Source organism: Mustela putorius, unplaced genomic scaffold, assembly GCF_011764305.1.
Source record: "Mustela putorius furo isolate JIRA1106 unplaced genomic scaffold, ASM1176430v1.1 tig00003936_pilon_pilon_pilon, whole genome shotgun sequence".
Classification (NCBI taxonomy): domain Eukaryota; kingdom Metazoa; phylum Chordata; class Mammalia; order Carnivora; family Mustelidae; genus Mustela; species Mustela putorius.
This window is the reverse complement of record NW_025422081.1, coordinates 393,619-414,877: the sequence shown is the minus strand read 5'-3', so window position 1 is coordinate 414,877 and position 21,259 is coordinate 393,619. Positions and strand designations below refer to the sequence as shown.

Genomic DNA, 21,259 nt, shown 5'->3' with positions numbered 1-21,259 from the left:
GGGGGCATAGATATTTAAAATTGTTAAATCTTCTTGTTGGACAGACCCTTTGAGTATGATATAGTGTCCTTCCTCATCTCTTATTATAGTCTTTGGCTTAAAATCTAATTGATCTGTTATAAGGATTGCCACTCCTGCTTTCTTCTGATGTCCATTAGCATGGTAAATTCTTTTCCACCCCCTCACTTTAAATCTGGAGGTGTCTTCGGGCTTAAAATGTGTTTCTTGGAGGCAACATATAGATGGGTTTTGTTTTTTTATCCATTCTGATACCCTGTGTCTTTTGACAGGGGCATTTAGCCCATTCACATTCAGGGTAACTATTGAGAGATATGAATTTAGTGCCATTGTATTGCCTGTAAGGTGACTGTTATGTATATGGTCTCTGTTCCTTTCTGATCTACCACTTGTAGGCTCTCTCTTTGCTTAGAGGACCCCTTTCAATATTTCCTGTAGAGCTGGTTTGGTATTTGCAAATTCTTTCAGTTGTTGTTTGTCCTGGAAGCTTTTAATCTCTCCTTCTATTTTCAATGATAGCCTAGCTGGATATAGTATTCTTGGCTGCATGTTTTTCTCGTTTAGTGCTCTGAAAATATCATGCCAGCTCTTTCTGGCCTGCCAGGTCTCTGTGGATAAGTCAGCTGCCAATCTAATATTTTTACCATTGTATGTTACAGACTTCTTTTCCCGGGCTGCTTTCAGGATTTTCTCTTTGTCATTGAGACTTGTAAATTTTACTATTAGGTGACGGGGTGTGGGCCTATTCTTATTGATTTAGAGGGGCATTCTCTGAACCTCCTGAATTTTGATGCTCGTTCCCTTTGCCATATTGGGGAAATTCTCCCCAATAATTCTCTCCAGTATACCTTCTGCTCCCCTCTCACTTTCTTCTTCTTCTGGAATCCCAATTATTCTAATGTTGTTTCGTCTTATGGTGTCACTTATCTCTCGAATTCTCCCCTCGTGGTCCAGTAGCTGTTTGTCCCTCTTTTGCTCAGCTTCTTTATTCTCTGTCATTTGGTCTTCTATATCACTAATTCTTTCTTCTGCCCTCATTTATCCTAGCAGTTAGAGCCTCCATTTTTGATTGCACCTCATTAATAGCTTTTTTGATTTCACCTTGGTTAGATTTTAGTTCTTTTATTTCTCCAGAAAGGGCTTTTATATCTCTCGAGAGGGTTTCTCTAATATCTTCCATGCCTTTTTCGAGCCCGGCTAGAACCTTGAGAATTGTCATTCTGAACTCTAGATCTGACATATTACCGATGTCTGTATTGATTAGGTCCCTAGCCTTCGGTACTGCCTCTTGTTCTTTTTTTTGTGTTGAATTTTTCCGTCTTGTCATTTTGTCCAGATAAGAGTAAATGAAGGGGCAAGTAAAATACTAAAAGGGTGGCAACAACCCCAGGAAAATATGCTTTAACCAAATTAGAAGAGATCCAAAATCGTGAGTGGGGAGAAAGGGTATAAAAAGAGGTTCAAAAAGGAAGAAAGAAAGAAAAAAACAAAAAGAAAAGAAAAAAACAAAAAGAAAAGAAAAAGAAAAAAAAAGAAAAGAAAAGAATTTAAAAAAAAAAGAAAACACCTAAGAAAAATGTAAAAAATATATATATATATATTAGATAAACTAGTAAAAAATCGTTAAAAAAGAAAAAGGTAACAGTTAAAAAAAAAAATTTTACCCGAAGGCGAGAAAAAAAAAATGAAAAAGAAAAAATTAAATTAACTGCAAGACTAAAAAAAAAAATCACAGGAAAAAAGCCATGAGTTCCGTGCTTGGCTTTCTCCTCCTCTGGAATTCTGCTGCTCTCCTTGGTATTGAAACCGCACTCCTTGGTAGGTGAACTTGGTCTCGGCTGGATTTCTTGTTGATCTTCTGGGGGAGGGGCCTGTTGTAGTGATTCTCAAGTGTCTTTGCCCCAGGCGGAATTACACCGCCCTTACCCGGGGCCGGGGTGAGTAATCCGCTCGGGTTTGCTTTCAGGAGCTTTTGTTCCCTGAGCGCTTTCCGTAGAGTTCCAGAGGACGGGAATACAAATGGCGGCCTCCTGGTCTCCGGCCCGGAGGAGCCGAGAGCCCAGGGCCGCACTCCTCAGTGCGCCCTCAGAGAACAGCGCCCAGTTACTCCCGTCTGCCTGACCTCCGGCCGCGCTCCGAGCTCACTGAGTCTGCGACCGGTTCAAGGTAACACGGAGCTGCGAGCTTACTGTCAGCTCTGTCTCTGTAGCCGGCTTTCCCGTTCCAATACCCGCAAGCTCTGCGACACTCAGACACCCCCGATCCTTCTGTGACCCTGCGGGACCTGAGGCCACGCTGACCCCGCGTGGGCTTCGCCCCGGTTTAGCCTCTGGAGCGATGTCCCTCAGCGGAACAGACTTTTAAAAGTCCTGATTTTGTGCGCGGTTGCTCCGCCGCTTGCCGGGAGCCGGCCCCTCCCCCCGGGGTCTATCTTCCCGTCGCTTTGGATTCACTTCTCCGCCGGTCCTACCTTTCAGAAAGTGGTTGTTTTTCTGTTTCCAGAATTGCTGTTCTTCTTCTCTTCGATCTGCTGATGGATTTTCAGGTGTTTGCAATCTTTAGATAAGCTATCTAGCTGATCTCCGGCTAGCTGAAGCAGTCTCAGCTTGCTACTTCTCCGCCATCTTGACTCCTCCCCCTTCTTACCAATTCTTGATTATTCTCTCTTGCAATGCAGAGAAAGCTAACTAATTTAAAATAAACTTCCGTTAATTTTGATTGTTATAAACTTAAAATTGTTTAATTTCCATATACAGAGTTTAAAATGTTCACAATTTACATTAAATATATATTCTGTGTATACCTTGGAAAAATTATACTGAAAAGTGAAATTAAAATGATGTTGTATATAGCTGCAAGAAGCCGCCTGTCCCATTTCATCTTACTATGTAAGTTGTGTCAGGTAATTTATAAAATCCCTACTGCATAACAAATCTATTTTTTCTTGGAATGGGTAGTAATGTTTCTTCTTATTTCTAAATAAGAGTTGGTCTACAAGTGCATCTGCAACTGTATTTTTCCTAAGTGGCTTCATGGTCTTGAACTGAGAAAGCTCAGAACATTAAACATCAAAATAATATATTTTGACATAATTAGACATCAAGGAAATGCAATTAAAATGACTCTGAGATATCACTACACACTTACCAGAATGGCTAAAATAAAATATAATGACAAGACCAAAAGAAAATAATATACCATTTGATGATACACAATGGCAAGTTGTACCATCACTTAACCATCTCAGACTAGTGTAGTGTTAAATTTGTTTTTCTAAGCAATGTTTTGGGTCACTTACCACTTTTCAAGGATATAAAGTGCTATCATTTTACTTAAAACTGTGAAATTTGGTCAGATTTAAATTTCAATTTATGTTAAAACATTCTGTAAACTGTTAAACTTTGACATTTGTTCCCTCTGTTCAGTGAATAACACTATATCATATTCTGAAAAATACGCTAATTTTCCTTTTGAAAAATATCCCTTTTTCCTCTTATGGTAATTATTAATATGAATTAATAGTAGAATTTGATATGGTTCCATAGGACCATAAATACTTTATTGTATATTATCAAATTTAATAATGAATATAATGTACTTCTTTGGACAATTTTTAAAGACCAGTCTACTCTTAAAACAAAAAAATGGAGACGCACTTCTTTAGTTCACACAAATTTCATTTTATTATATATAACCTCAGATAAATTTCAACAAATCACAATTTATTAAAATTATGTCTACTTAAAAATCTCATAGAAGAGTAAGACCATCAAAAATAAAGATAAACACACACAACACACACACATCACCCATGTATTGGTAAATCACAATTGCTGTAACAATACATTAGGCATTCCACAGTTAAGGGCTATCAAAATTTCCATCAGTGACAAAAAGATTTGTATGCAAATGGACTGATTTTCCAGAATCCAAGAAAATGTCTCCTAGGGTTTATTTAAAGATAAATATTTGAACAAATACTTCTTAAATTTAGGAAATTCAGAACATACGATTAAAGAATATTTGCAGTGCAGACTATATTCAATCCTTCCTTCAAAAGGTGCCTTTGAGTACATAATTCTGTTTTCTCTATCTAAATTGAGCTGTCCTCCAAGGAAGTTTTCTAAAATGTGTGTCTCTGTGTGATAAATGTTCTAAGACCTAACATGCTTCATTGTATTTTTACTGTGCTCTCAAATTTAATCAATAATTTGGCTTGATATATAATATCTAGTTTCAAATATCTTTTCCCTCTATACAAACACCCAGCTGTCTCCTTTCTATGCTATTACTATTGAGAATTCTGCTGTCAGTATTATTCTTGTACATTTTAGGTGATCTGTTCTTCTCTTGGGCATCATTTATGCTCCTCTCTGTTTTTGATATTCTTAAAACTCACCATAATGTATATGAGTGGTTTTTGGTGTGTGTGGTTTTTGTTTTGTTTTGTTTCTGATTTCTCATGTTTGGCATCATTTTAAGTCTGGTATCTTTTATCTTTCTTTAATTCTCCAAAATTTATCTCAGTACTTATTTAAATATTTTCTTTTCTCTTCTGCTGCATTTGGGCAGAAGTCATTAATTTGTTTGTTTGTTTGTTTTTCCAAACTCATTTATTCATTTACAGCTATATTCATCTTAGTCTCCATTTATTGTATTCTTTATTTCAACAATTTTCACTTAATTTATATTCACAGTATAGTATCTTACTTTTCTTTGTATATGTATATCATTATTTTATCATATACTTAAGCTATTTTTAAAAATATTTTATTTATTTATTTGACAGTGAGAGATGACAAGTAGGCAGAGATGCGGGAAGAGAGAGAGGAAGGGAAGCAGGCTACCTGCTGAGCAGAAAGCCCGATGTGGGGCTTGATCCCAGGACCCTGAGATCATGACCTGAACCGAAGGCAGTGGCTTAACCCACTGAGCCACCCAGGCACCCCTTTTAAGCTATTTTTTAAAAGTACAGTCATTCTTTTTTTTTTTTAAGATTTTCTTTATTTATTTATTTGACAGAGAGAGATGACAAGTAGTCGGAGGGCAGGCAGAGAGAGAGAGAGAGAGAGAGAGGGAAGCAGACTCCCTGCTGAGCAGAGAGCCTGATGCAGGACTTGATCCCAGGACTCTGAGATCATGACCTGAACTGAAGGCAGTGGCTTAATCCACTGCGCCACCTAGGCGCCCCTAAGCTATTTTTTTAATTCCTGTTCCAATAACACTTGGATTGCCATATAAAGTTAACCACATCATCTTTTTTAGGTAAGTAATTGTACTTTTTATGTGCATAGTTATTTTGGTCCATTAGTTCAGCTCCTCTTCGGATCATCAAATCTCTGTAAAGTCTGGGTATGCTAGGATTTTCTAAGCAACAATAAAATACATTGAAACCTGGTAGCTTAATTATAATAATGTTTTCTTTCTCAATCATTCAGAATAGTATTACCTTCTGAGTAGCTTCATTCTATTTTGCAGCTATAGTGTTTGGAAAAACTTGAATTGTGATATCACTGTGATAATGTGAATTAGTCAGGGTTTTTCAGAGAATCGGGAAGAGAAAAAAAGGAAGATATTCTCCAGGGCCAACTCTAGAAGTGACTATTAAAACATCTGTCCAAATTCAATTGAACAAAATTCAGAAATGCCATCTCCAGTGAAATACAAAGAAGATTATATATAGTTCTGGGCACACACATCTCGTTTGACCCAATGATGTACATCAAAGAAAGACTGAAGGCCAATCACCACTCCATGGGAGAATTTAAAAATAAATTTACTAATGAGGCCAAGAATTCAGAATCACAAATACTTCAGAACTAATAATAACTGCCTTCACTTGATGTTATTCTATAAGATAAATCCTACAATCAAGTTTCAATTTTAAATTCTTACAATTTTAAATTCTTAAATCCTTATGAAGAAGCATCATTTGGAGGGAGCAGTTTTCGTAATTTATCATCCTTCTGCCTTTTTTTTAAAGATTTTATTTATTTATTGTACACAGAGAGAGAAAAAGAGAGAGAGAGAGATCACAAGTAAGCAGAGAGGCAGGCAAGCAGGGAGGGAAGCAGGCTTCCTTTTGAGCAGAGCCCGATGTGGGGCTGGATCCCAGGACCCAGAGACCATGACTTGAGATGAAGGCAGAGGCTTAACCCACCACCCACGTGATGAGAGAGCCACTCAGGTGCCCCTCATCCATCAGACTTAATTGATTGGAGGAAAATGTGTGGAGGAATAATGCCTTAGGGAGCTAATCTCTCTAAAGAATTTTCAAGTCTTTGCCCCTTCAAGGTTTTTGTACAGTTCTGATAGCATCCAAACATCCAGCTGATTTCTACAGTGACAGGCCTGTTAAAATCTGTCGTCAACCATGAATAGAGCTTGAAACATACCAGTCAAGAGCAACTTTGAGTCTTTAAGGAATTTATCATCATTTCTTTGTTTTTGGTTAATATCTGAAATAGTTCCATATTACACTTGCATAATTTCTCCAGAGCTGACTTTGAAGGAGGCATTCAGTTCCAGCTAGTTCCATATTTTGGCAAGAACTATAATTCTTTATATAAAAAAAAACATATTTTAGGGCACCTGGGTGGCTCAGTGGGTTAAAATCTCTGCCTTCAGCTCAGGTCATGATTCCAGGTTCCTGGGATTGAGTCCCACAGTGGCTCTTTTCTCAGCATGGAGCCTGCTTCCATTCTTCTCTATCTGGCTGCCTCTCTGCCTTCCTGTGATCTCTGTCAAGTAAATAAATAAAATTTTTAAAAAAACATATTTTATACCAGTTATTCATGTTTATTAACTAAGATATCACAATACAAATAATACAAACAGTTGCTCTTTATTAATACCTTCAACCAAGATCAAAAAATATGTCATATTTTCTCCAAAAATTTTATATCATCTGATAGGACAGATATATATAAAATTACATTTAAAGTTTTAAAAATATCAGCAATTATGGACATTGGGGAGGGTATGTGATTTGGTGAGTGCTGTGAAGTGTGTAAACCTGGTGATTCACAGACCTGTAATCCCTGGGGATAAAAATATATGTTTATAAAAAATAAAAAATTAAAATACAAAAAAAAAAAAAAAATATCAGCAAATATTTTCATTTAAATGCAAATTTGAAAAAAAATCTACTTTTCCAAACACGACTTTTTATCCTATTTTTTTTGAATTTTGTCGACAACTGATAAAATGTTTAGCGCGACTATAAATGTTAGATCGACAAAAATGATTAATAGATGTAGGTTCAAATTATTATGTTCCATTAAAAGTGATTTAGTCTTTGATGAACATCTGTTTGGTAATATGTTGTATCCAGATATAGTAAATTAATGACATATATAAAATTATAGGGAAATGACACCTTCCGTTCCATTATGAGTAGAGCTTTTAAAATGCTATTTGTCCCAACCTGTCATCTTGTCATTATGTAGCATTATGTAGCATTTAAAAAATGTATACTCTTCACTTCGAAGTCTTTTAGAAATCTAAAATATGACTTTCTATGGTTTGTGTTTCCATATTCCTTTATTGCCAGTTTGAACAAATCCACATGCTTTCATTCAAAGGTAATAAATTCCTCTGATTTGGAAAAATGATGTTTATTTTTGTTCTCTCACGTTTAGCAGGTGGTTTCATTTTAGCACACTTCAGAGTTATAATTTCATGCTTATTAAAAACATTTATCATGATCTACATAGATGAATGAAACTTTTATTTTATTAAATTATTTGCCAAAAATTCTGTTATTTTTTTTTTTTTTTTTTATTTTTGCATTTATTTTATTTTATTTTATTTTTTTTTAAATTTTTTATTTTTTATAAACATATATTTTTATCCCCTGGGGTACAGGTCTGTGAATCACCAGGCTTACACACTTCACAGCACTCACCAAATCACATACCCTCCCCAATGTCCATAATCCCACCCCCTTCTCCCAAACCCCCTCCCCCCGGCAACCTCAGTTTGTTTTGTGAGATCAAGAGTCACTTATGGTTTGTCTCCCTCCCAATCCCATCTTGTTTCATTTATTCTTCTTCTACCCACTTAAGCCTCCATGTTGCATCACCACTTCCTCATATCAGGGAGATCATATGATAGTTGTCTTTCTCTGCTTGACTTATTTCGCTAAGCATGATACGCTCTAGTTCCATCCATGTTGTTGCAAATGGCAAGATTTCATTTCTTTTGATGGCTGCATAGTATTCCATTGTGTATATATACCACATCTTCTTGATCCATTCATCTGTTGATGGACATCTAGGTTCTTTCCATAGTTTGGCTATTGTGGACATTGCTGCTATAAACATTCGGGTGCATGTGTCCCTTTGGACCACTACATTTGTATCTTTAGGGTAAATACCCAATAGTGCAATTGCTGGGTCATAGGGCAGTTCTATTTTCAACATTTTGAGGAACCTCCATGCTGTTTTCCAGAGTGGCTGCACCAGCTTGCATTCCCACCAACAGTGTAGGAGGGTTCCCCTTTCTCCGCATCCTCGCCAGCATCTGTCATTTCCTGACTTGTTGATTTTAGCCATTCTGACTGGTGTGAGGTGATATCTCATTGTGGTTTTGATTTGTATTTCCCTGATGCCGAGTGATATGGAGCACTTTTTCATGTGTCTGTTCGCCATCTGGATGTCTTCTTTGCAGAAATGTCTGTTCATGTCTTCTGCCCATTTCTTGATTGGATTATTTGTTCTTTGGGTGTTGAGTTTGCTAAGTTCTTTATAGATTCTGGACACTAGTCCTTTATCTGATATGTCGTTTGCAAATATCTTCTCCCATTCTGTCAGTTGTCTTTTGATTTTGTTAACTGTTTCCTTTGCTGTGCAAAAGCTTTTGATCTTGATGAAATCCCAATAGTTCATTTTTTCCCTTGCTTCCCTTGCCTTTTGCGTTGTTCCTAGGAAGATGTTGCTGCGGCAGAGGTCGAAGAGGTTGCTGCCCGTGTTCTCCTCAAGGATTTTGATGGATTCCTTTCGTACATTGAGGTCCTTCATCCATTTTGAGTCTATTTTTGTGTGTGGTGTAAGGAAATGGTCCAATTTCATTTTTCTGCATGTGGCTGTCCAATTTTCCCAGCACCATTTATTGAAGAGGCTGTCTTTTTTCCATTGGACATTCTTTCCTGCTTTGTCGAAGATTAGTTGACCATAGATTTGAGGGTCTATTTCTGGGCTCTCTATTCTGTTCCATTGATCTATGTGTCTGTTTTTGTGCCAGTACCATGCTGTCTTGATGATGACAGCTTTGTAATAGAGCTTGAAGTCCGGAATTGTGATGCCACCAACGTTGGCTTTCTTTTTCAATATCCCTTTGGCTATTCGAGGTCTTTTCTGGTTCCATATAAATTTGAGAATTATTTGTTCCATTTCTTTGAAAAAGATGGATGGTACTTTGATAGGAATTGCATTAAATGTGTAGATTGCTTTAGGTAGCATAGACATTTTCACAATATTTATTCTTCCAATCCAGGAGCATGGAACATTTTTCCATTTCTTTGTGTCTTCCTCAATTTCTTTCATGAGTACTTTATAGTTTTTCTGAGTATAGATTCTGTGTCTCTTTGGTTAGGTTTATTCCTAGGTATCTTATGGTTTTGGATGCAATTGTAAATGGGATTGACTCCTTAATATCTCTTTCTTCTGTCTTGCTGTTGGTGTAGAGAAATGCAACTGATTTCTGTGCATTGATTTTATATCCTGACACTTTACTGAATTCCTGTATAAGTTCTAGCAGTTTTGGAGTGGAGTCTTTTGGGTTTTCCACATATAGTATCATATCATCTGCGAAGAGTGATAATTTGACTTCTTCTTTGCCGATTTGGATGCCTTTAATTTCCTTTTGTTGTCTGATTGCTGAGGCTAGGACCTCTAGTACGATGTTGAATAGCAGTGGTGATAATGGACATCCCTGCCGTGTTCCTGACCTTAGCGGAAAAGCTTTCAGTTTTTCTCCATTGAGAATGATATTTGCGGTGGGTTTTTCATAGATGGCTTTGATGATATTGAGGTATGTGCCCTCTATCCCTACACTTTGAAGAGTTTTGATCAGGAAGGGATGCTGTACTTTGTCAAATGCTTTTTCAGCATCTATTGAGAGTATCATATGGTTCTTGTTCTTTCTTTTATTGATGTGTTGTATCACATTGACTGATTTGCGGATGTTGAACCAACCTTGCAGCCCTGGAATAAATCCCACTTGGTCGTGGTGAATAATCTTTTTAATGTACTGTTGAATCCTATTGGCTAGTATTTTGTTGAGTATTTTCGCATCTGTGTTCATCAAGGATATCGGTCTATAGCTCTCTTTTTTGGTGGGATCCTTGTCTGGTTTTGGGATCAAGGTGATGCTGGCCTCATAAAATGAGTTTGGAAGTTTTCCTTCCATTTCTATTTTTTGGAACAGTTTCAGGAGAATAGGAATTAGTTCTTCTTTAAATGTTTGGTAGAATTCCCCCGGGAAGCCGTCTGGCCCTGGGCTTTTGTTTGTTTGGAGATTTTTAATGACTGTTTCAATCTCCTTACTGGTTATGGGTCTGTTCAGGCTTTCTATTTCTTCCTGGTTCAGTTGTGGTAGTTTATATGTTTCTAGGAATGCATCCATTTCTTCCAGATTGTCAAATTTATTGCCGTAGTGTTGCTCATAGTATGTTCTTATAATAGTTTGTATTTCTTTGGTGTTCGTTGTGATCTCTCCTCTTTCATTCATGATTTTATTTATTTGGGTCCTTTCTCTTTTCTTTTTGATAAGTCGGGCCAGGGGTTTATCAATTTTATTCTTTCAAAGAACCAGCTCCTAGTTTCGTTGATTTGTTCTATTGTTTTTTGGTTTCTATTTCATTGATTTCTGCTCTGATCTTTATGATTTCTCTTCTCCTGCTGGGCTTAGGGTTTCTTTCTTGTTCTTTCTCCAGCTCCTTTAGGTGTAGGGTTAGGTTGTGTACCTGAGACCTTTCTTGTTTCTTGAGAAAGGCTTGTACCGCTATATATTTTCCTCTCAGGACTGCCTTTGTTGTGTCCCACAGATTTTGAACCGTTGTATTTTCATTATCATTTGTTTCCATGATTTTTTTCAATTCTTCTTTCATTTCCCGGTTGACCCATTCATTCTTTAGAAGGATACTGTTTAGTCTCCATGTATTTGGGTTCTTTCCAAACTTCCTTTTGTGGTTGAGTTCTAGCTTTAGAGCATTGTGGTCTGAAAATATGCAGGGAATGATCCCAATCTTTTGATACCGGTTGAGTCCTGATTTAGGACCGAGGATGTGATCTATTCTGGAGAATGTTCCATGTGCACTAGAGAAGAATGTGTATTCTGTTGCTTTGGGATGAAATATTCTGAATATATCTGTGATGTCCATCTGGTCCAGTGTGTCATTTAAGGCCTTTATTTCCTTGCTGATCTTTTGCTTGGATGACCTGTCCATTTCAGTGAGGGGAGTGTTAAAGTCCCCTACTATCATTGTATTATTGTTGATGTGTTTCTTTGATTTTGTTATTAATTGGTTTATATAGTTGGCTGCTCCCACATTGGGGGCATAGATATTTAAAATTGTTAAATCTTCTTGTTGGACAGACCCTTTGAGTATGATATAGTGTCCTTCCTCATCTCTTATTATAGTCTTTGGCTTAAAATCTAATTGATCTGTTATAAGGATTGCCACTCCTGCTTTCTTCTGATGTCCATTAGCATGGTAAATTCTTTTCCACCCCCTCACTTTAAATCTGGAGGTGTCTTCGGGCTTAAAATGTGTTTCTTGGAGGCAACATATAGATGGGTTTTGTTTTTTTATCCATTCTGATACCCTGTGTCTTTTGACAGGGGCATTTAGCCCATTCACATTCAGGGTAACTATTGAGAGATATGAATTTAGTGCCATTGTATTGCCTGTAAGGTGACTGTTACTGTATATGGTCTCTGTTCCTTTTTGATCTACCACTTGTAGGCTCTCTCTTTGCTTAGAGGACCCCTTTCAATATTTCCTGTAGAGCTGGTTTGGTATTTGCAAATTCTTTCAGTTGTTGTTTGTCCTGGAAGCTTTTAATCTCTCCTTCTATTTTCAATGATAGCCTAGCTGGATATAGTATTCTTGGCTGCATGTTTTTCTCGTTTAGTGCTCTGAAAATATCATGCCAGCTCTTTCTGGCCTGCCAGGTCTCTGTGGATAAGTCAGCTGCCAATCTAATATTTTTACCATTGTATGTTACAGACTTCTTTTCCCGGGCTGCTTTCAGGATTTTCTCTTTGTCATTGAGACTTGTAAATTTTACTATTAGGTGATGGGGTGTGGGCCTATTCTTATTGATTTAGAGGGGCATTCTCTGAACCTCCTGAATTTTGATGCTCGTTCCCTTTGCCATATTGGGGAAATTCTCCCCAATAATTCTCTCCAGTATACCTTCTGCTCCCCTCTCACACTTTCTTCTTCTTCTGGAATCCCAATTATTCTAATGTTGTTTCGTCTTATGGTGTCACTTATCTCTCGAATTCTCCCCTCGTGGTCCAGTAGCTGTTTGTCCCTCTTTTGCTCAGCTTCTTTATTCTCTGTCATTTGGTCTTCTATATCACTAATTCTTTCTTCTGCCTCATTTATCCTAGCAGTTAGAGCCTCCATTTTTGATTGCACCTCATTAATAGCTTTTTTGATTTCACCTTGGTTAGATTTTAGTTCTTTTATTTCTCCAGAAAGGGCTTTTATATCTCTCGAGAGGGTTTCTCTAATATCTTCCATGCCTTTTTCGAGCCCGGCTAGAACCTTGAGAATTGTCATTCTGAACTCTAGATCTGACATATTACCGATGTCTGTATTGATTAGGTCCCTAGCCTTCGGTACTGCCTCTTGTTCTTTTTTTTGTGTTGAATTTTTCCGTCTTGTCATTTTGTCCAGATAAGAGTAAATGAAGGGGCAAGTAAAATACTAAAAGGGTGGCAACAACCCCAGGAAAATATGCTTTAACCAAATTAGAAGAGATCCAAAATCGTGAGTGGGGAGAAAGGGTATAAAAAGAGGTTCAAAAAGGAAGAAAGAAAGAAAAAAACAAAAAGAAAAGAAAAAGAAAAAAAAAGAAAAGTAAAGAATTAAAAAAAAAAAGAAAACACCTAAGAAAAATGTAAAAAATATATATATATATATTAGATAAACTAGTAAAAAATCGTTAAAAAAGAAAAAGGTAACAGTTAAAAAAAAAAATTTTACCCGAAGGCGAGAAAAAAAAAAATGAAAAAGAAAAAATTAAATTAACTGCAAGACTAAAAAAAATCACAGGAAAAAAGCCATGAGTTCCGTGCTTGGCTTTCTCCTCCTCTGGAATTCTGCTGCTCTCCTTGGTATTGAAACCGCACTCCTTGGTAGGTGAACTTGGTCTCGGCTGGATTTCTTGTTGATCTTATGGGGGAGGGGCCTGTTGTAGTGATTCTCAAGTGTCTTTGCCCCAGGCGGAATTACACCGCCCTTACCCGGGGCCGGGGTGAGTAATCCGCTCGGGTTTGCTTTCAGGAGCTTTTGTTCCCTGAGCGCTTTCCGTAGAGTTCCAGAGGACGGGAATACAAATGGCGGCCTCCTGGTCTCCGGCCCGGAGGAGCCGAGAGCCCAGGGCCGCACTCCTCAGTGCGCCCTCAGAGAACAGCGCCCAGTTACTCCCGTCTGCCTGACCTCCGGCCGCGCTCCGAGCTCACCGAGCCTGCGACAGGTTCAAGGTAACACGGAGCTGCGAGCTTACTGTCAGCTCTGTCTCTGTAGCCGGCTTTCCCGTTCCAATACCCGCAAGCTCTGCGACACTCAGACACCCCCGATCCTTCTGTGACCCTGCGGGACCTGAGGCCACGCTGACCCCGCATGGGCTTCGCCCCGGTTTAGCCTCTGGAGCGATGTCCCTCAGCGGAACAGACTTTTAAAAGTCCTGATTTTGTGCGCGGTTGCTCCGCCGCTTGCCGGGAGCCGGCCCCTCCCCCCGGGGTCTATCTTCCCGTCGCTTTGGATTCACTTCTCCGCCGGTCCTACCTTTCAGAAAGTGGTTGTTTTTCTGTTTCCAGAATTGCTGTTCTTCTTCTCTTCGATCTGCCGATGGATTTTCAGGTGTTTGCAATCTTTAGATAAGCTATCTAGCTGATCTCTGGCTAGCTGAAGCAGTCTCAGCTTGCTACTTCTCCGCCATCTTGACTCCTCCCCCCAATATTTCATTTCTTTTGATGGCTGCATAGTATTCCATCGTATATATATATACCATTCATTTGTTGATGGACATCTAGGTTCTTTCCATAGTTTAGCTATTGTGGATATTACTGCTATAAACATTTGGTGCACGTGCCCCTTTGGATCATATAGCAGTGTTCTTTACCTCTATCAGAACCCCAGGAAGCTTTATTTATTTATTTACTCATGTAAACAGATGATCCAACACAACGTTTTTTGATGTTCAAATGTGTTATAATGTCTTACCGCTTAACACTATGCTTACTGCTCTCTTTCACTGTCTGACTAAATCCTCATCATCACTATGCCATTTAATGAGAAAGAACATTTGAACTCAGAGTTCTCTCCATATCATGGAATGAAGACTCCACCCTTCTGTTTGTGCAGGTAAAATAAATGTTGATATGGTCTGTCCTGCACATTCCCCATCCTGTTCGCCAGAATGTACACCATCAAAATATATACAAAATGAAAACCATACCTCACCACTTCTATTACCACCCAGCATGCTAAAAACACCATCATATGTTCCTGAATTATTGACTTGATTGATAACCCCACTTGCACACATACTGCACTCCTTTCTGCCTGCAAATTTATTTTGGTACAGCAATTTAACCTAAAAATCAAGTCAGATGATTTTATTCTGCTGTTGAAAGTCTTTTGGTATCTTCCCCTTTCATATTAAATAAAAACTGTAGGCATTTCAATGTACTAGAAGGTCATACCTCAATACGTTCTTCCTCTCCCCACCACTATGAACTCCTCATTAGCTGCCTTGCTTTTCCTCAGAAGTAACAGACAAGCTGTTCACACAAAGTCTATATACTTACTTGCTCTGCCTAGAGCAATCTTTCCTTTAATATTTGTATAACACTCTCCTTCACTTCCTGGGTCATTGTGCAAATAACATCTCATAAATGAGATATAAACACCCAACACAAAATAAAATTAACTTTCATCCAAGCATTCTCCAATGGCTTTTCCCTTTCTTGTATTTCTTTGTAACACTTATCACCATCAACCATCAATCATTACTCTATTACTGGTTTATTTTCTCATTTGAGACAGAGAGAGAGAGAATTGGGAGGGTGCGCAGCGGAAGAAGAAAACACCCCACTGCCTAGAAAGCCTGCCATGGAGTTACATCCCAGGACCCTGAGATCATGACCCAAGCCAAATCCAGTCACTCAATGGACTGAGCCACCGAGGTGCCCCTCTATTATTGGTTTATTTCACTATTATATTTCAAAAGAATGTAAGCTCTTTGTGGTCAGGTATTTTATATGTTTTATTAATTGAAGTATTCTCAGAAAGGTAGCTGGCAGATTGTAAGGGCTCACTAAACTGTATTTTGCTGTTATTATTGGGCTCCTTTATGGGCTTTACCTCTTACGCTAGAAGTTTATCCTTCAGATGTAAGCAATAAGATTAGAGCCCTGCTGCCTGTTCAAATGTGTAAAAAGCCTGTATTAAGTGGATATTTTAAAAGCTAAATGAATGGCTTAATAGTTGTATATAGGGGGAAAGGGAACATATATTCCACAGTTTAGAAGTGGAGTTCTTTTATAGAGTTCTTGTACAAGCCTACACTATTGAACGATAATGGGCAGTTGTACATTACCATTATACAAACACTTTGGTAATTTATATCCTTTTTTTGTAATTCATGACTGGATCATTTAATTCCTTAGGAGCATTATAGCATTTCAAATTTTCATGTTCAATAAACTATTGGGGATTCTACCTTTTTTATTCAAATGGAGAAATAGTCATGATTTAATCTAAATTAAGTGTTATTGATTGTGTTGTTTTCTAGGAATGAGTCGCACATGCTAGTTTAAAAGTTTTGTTAAATTCCCAAGTCTGTCACTGATAAAAGCCTTTTGTAGAATAGTAACTTGATCCAAACGGAAAAGTTATGTAACACCAATTGTTATACTATCTTTGTTTCCATCTTGCATTGTAATAACACCCATCTTAACTCTATTTAAGACAAATCATTGCCAGATGGATTTCTGGCATTGATTGCATGATATGAAATCTAGTATCACTAAAAGTTTTTGGTTTTAGTAGCATAAAAATCAATTTAGAAAAACATATGTATTTGAATATAAGATAAAGTTTTAAATTATTTGGCAATAGTAAACTAAACTTTTTTTTTGTACATTTTTATTTTCTAAAATTTCATTGAGCTCTTTTGCAATAAGAAACAAGTTACAAAAAATTAAGGTTTATTTACCCCAATTCAAAATTATTAGGAATAGAATCATAGAGGTTGAAGTATTTAAAATATTGAACCCAAAATATTTTATTAGGTAAATTCATGAAAGCTGAGCATTCACTGTTAAAATATACTAATACTATTGATAGACTGGTAGAAGCCTAAAATCAAATATTTATTAAATATTTATATCCATATCTTTTCATGGCTTGGTAATTCATTTCTCTAGCATTAAATAATATTCCATTGTTTGCATGTACTACACTTTATTTGACCTTTCACCTATGGAAGGATATCTTGGTTGCTTCCAAGCTTTTGTCAGTTATGAATAAAACTACTATGGACATCTTTGTGGGTATAGATTTCATCTTCTTTGGATAAATACCAAGAACTGCTACTGCTGAATCATCTGGCAAGAATATGTTTAGTTTTGTAAGAAACTGCCAAGTTGTTTTCCATTCTTTATTCTCAATAGACATGGAAGAACATTCCTGTTGCTCCACATCCTCACCAACATTTCGTGTTCTGTTGTCAGTGCTCTGGATTCTGGGTATGTACTGGTGTCTCTTTTTTGTTTTAATTTGCATTTTCCTCATATGATGTGAAGCATCTTTTTATATGCTTATTTGCCATCTGTAATATTTTCTTTTGTGAGGTATCTGCTAAGGTCTTTGGCTCATTTTTAATCAGGTGTTTCCCTCATTGTTGAGTTTTAAGGGGTCTTTGTGTATTTTTGATTAACAGTCCTTTGCCAGATGTGTATTTTGCAAATTTTTTCTCATAGTCTGTGCTTTGCCTTTTCATTCTCCTGGAATTGTGTTTCACAGAGTAGACATTTTTAAATTCAGTGCTTGTGCTTTTGTAGCTAAAGTTATTGCCAAAACCAAGGTCATTTAAATTTTCTTCTATATTACCTTCTACATGTTTCATGTTTAGGTTTTTAATCCAATATGAGTTAATTTTTGTGAAGAGTGTATGATATCTGCCTGGATTTATTTTATTTCATTATTTTATTTTATTTTATATTTTTACATTTAGCTTCACCATTACTCCAGAACCATTTGTTTAAAAGATTGTATTTTGCTCTCTTGTATTGCTTTTGCTTTTATATTAAATATAAAATATAATTGATAATATATATTCTGTTGCTTTAATCTAGTCTTTCTGTGGTATTGCAATATCTTGCTTACAATTATCATTATGGTAATTTTTTAAAGATTTTATTTATTTATTTGACAGAGAGAGAGATCACAAATAGTCAGAGAGACAGAGAGAGAGATGAGGAGAAGCAGGCTCCATGCTGAGCAGGGAGCCCAATGCAGGACTCGATCCCAGGCCCCTGGGATCATGATCTGAGCCGAAGGCAGAGGCTTAACCCACTGAGCCACCCAGGCGCCCCATCGTTATAGTAAACTTTGAAGTCAACCTCTTTGACCTCAGCAGCAGCAACTTCTTCCTAGGAACATTGCCAAAGGCTAGGGAAGCAAAGGCAAGAATGAACTATTGGGATTTCATCAGATCAAAAAGCTTTTGCACAGCAAAGGAAACAGTTAACAAAGCCAAAAGATGACTGTCAGAAGTTATCTGGGAGAAGATATTTGCAAATGACATACCAGATAAAGGGCCAGTATCCAAAATCTATAAAGAGCTTATCAAATTCAACACCCTAAGAACAAATAATCCAATGAAGAAATGGGCAGAGGACATGAACAGACATTTCTGTAAAGAATACATCCAAATGGCCAACAGACACATGAAAAATGCTCCACATCAGTTGGCATCAGGGAAATACAAATCAAAACCAGAATGAGATACCACCTCACACCTTTCAGAATGGCTAAAATGAACAAGTCAGTCAATGACAGATGCTGGCGAGGATGTGGAGAAAGGGCAACCCTCCTACACTGTACGTGGGAATGCAAGCTGGTGCAACCACTCTGGAAAACAGCGTGGAGGTGCCTCAAAAAGCTGAAAATACAACTACCCTATGACCCAGTGCTTGTAGTACTGGGTATATACCCTACAGATACAAACGTGGCATTCTGAAGGGGCACATGCACCCAAATGTTTATAGCAGCAATGTCCACAATAGTTAAACCATGGAAAGAACCTAAATGTCCTTCAACAGATGAATCAATAAATAAGATGTGGTATATATGTACAATGGAATACTATGCAGCCATCCAAAGAAATGAAATCCTGCTATTTGTGATGACGTGGATGGAACTAGACGGTATTATGCTTGGCGAAATAAATCAATCTGAGAAAGACAACTATCATATGATCTCCCTGATATGATGAAGTGGAGATGCAACATAGGCGGTTTCGGGCGTACGAAAAGAAAAATAAAAGAAGATGGGATTGGGAGGGAGACAAACCATAAAAGACTGAATCTGACAAAACAGACTGAGGGTGGCTGGGGGGAGGTGTGTTGGGAGAGGATGGTGGGGGTATGGACTTTGGGGAGGGCAGGTGCTATGGTGAGTTTTGTTGAGTGCTGTGAAATGTGTAAACCTGGTGATTCACAGACCTGTACCCCTAGGGATAAAAACACATTATATGTTTATAAAAAATTTTAAAAAATAAGTTAAAAAATCCATTAAAGATAAAACATATATTGCAAGCCCAGAGCTAATCTCATATTCAATCAAAAACGTTTGAAAGTTTTCCCCTTAAAGATCAGAAAAAAGACAAGTGTGTCCACTTTCACTACTCTCATTTGACATAGTACTGGATGTCCTAGCCAGAGAAACAAGGAACACAAAGAAATAAGAGACTCCAAAAAAAAAAAAGAAGAAGAAGTAAAATTTTCTTTTATTGGATAACATGAACTTACATGTTAAAAAATCCTAAAAACTTCACAAAAAAATTTGAATAAACAAATTTAGTAAAGCTGCCAAATACAAGATCAATATCTAAAAGACAAGAATTTTGTTTTGTTTCATTTTTTTAATAAGGTATGCTTCCCAGTTTTTCATGTCATACTTGTTCAGTGATCACGCTAATCTTCTCTGCATCATTCCAATTTTAGTATATGTGCTGCTAAAGTAAGCACAAGACAGGAGCATTTTAACACTCTAATGATGAACTATCTGAAAAAATAAAGAAAACAATCTAATTCACAATAGCATCAAAAATAAAAAAATACTTAGGAATAGATTTAACTAAGAAGATGAAAGATCTGTACTCCATAAACTATGACATTGATAAAGAAATTGAAGGAGACACAAATGGAAAGATAGCTCATATTTATGAATGGTAAGAATGAACATTTGTTAAAATGTCCATACTACCGAAAACCATCTGTAAATCCAATTCCTATCAAAAATCCAATGTTGGGGGCACCTGGGTGGCTCAGTGGGTTAAGCCGCTGCCTTCAGCTCAGGTCATGATCCCAGGGTCCTGGGATCGAGCCCCGCATCAGGCTCTCTGCTCAGCAGGAAGCCTGCTTCCTCTTCTCTCTCTGCCTGCCTCTCTGCCTGCTTGTCATCTCTCTCTGTCAAATAAATAAATTAAAAATCCTAAAAAACATCCAATATTATTTTTTTACAGAAGTAAGTAAAGAATCCTAAAATTTATATGAGACCATAAAAGACAACAAATAATCAAAGCAGTTCTGAGAAAGAATGAAGAAGAGAAATTACACTTCTGGATTTGAAACTATACTACAAAGCCCTCATGCTCCAAACAATAAAGTATACTGGCATAAAAACAGACCAATAAACAGGTAGAATAGAATTGAGAGTCCAGAAATAAATCCTTTCATACAGTCACCTAATATTTGACAGGGGCCAACATATGTAATGGGTAAAGATAGTCTGTTCAATAAATGATATTTAAAACTGAATAGTCACATAAACAGTATGAAACTGGAACCTTATATCACTCATAAGTCTTAACTTGAAATAGATTAAAGACTTAAAGGTGATGCATGAAACTAAATTTCCCAAAGGAAAACATAGGAAAAATTCTCCTTGACATTGGTCTTGTCTTTTTGGATACCAGACCAAAAACACAAGCAAAAAAAGCAAAAATAAATAAATGGTATTACATCAAACTAAAGTTTCTGCATTGCCAAAAAAAAAAAAAGAGAGAGAGAAGAATGAAAACACAATCCACAGAATGTTAGAAAATACTTACAAATCTTATATCTGAAAAGAGGTTAATAACCAACAGATACAAATAGAAAAAAATATATAATTAAAAAAATAGCAAAAGGATCTCAATAGACTTTTTTTTCAAAAAAGTTATATAAATGACCAACAGGAGTTTTAAAAAGTGCTCATCGTAAAAAACTCAGGGCAAAGTCATTATGTTGTTGTTGTTGTTGTTTACCTCTGAAAAACACAGAAAGATATTACTACCTATTAGAATATATACTACCAAAAAATTGAAACTAGCAAATTTTGGTAAATATTGGAGAAAATGGGGAACTTATGCACTGTGATAGGGATATAAATTTGTATCGAAAACAGTATGGAGATTATTCATATTATTAAAAGTAAAATTACCATATGATTCAGTAATCCCACTTCTAGGTATATATCTAAAGGAAACGAAGTCACTGTTCAAAGACATATCTGCACTCTTATGTTTATTATAAAATTATTAACTCTAAGGAAGAGATGGAAATAACTTCAGTACCCATTAATGGATGAATGAATAAAATAAGTATGGTAAATATATACTATGGAATACTACTTAAACATGAAAAATTACGAAATACTGCCATTTACAACAGCATGGATGGATCTTGAAGGTATTATACTAAGTGAAATATTTCAAAGATTTTATATATTTTT

The 21,259-nt window shown here is 36.8% G+C and overlaps 1 non-coding gene across 1 annotated transcript; it reads right to left on the bottom strand.

The window, feature by feature from the left end:
* Nucleotides 1-19,405: 19,405 nt before the first annotated feature.
* Nucleotides 19,406-19,512, bottom strand: LOC123388993. Its single transcript, XR_006603511.1, has one exon. It is a non-coding gene; the product is annotated as a U6 spliceosomal RNA (small nuclear RNA).
* Nucleotides 19,513-21,259: the final 1,747 nt, after the last annotated feature.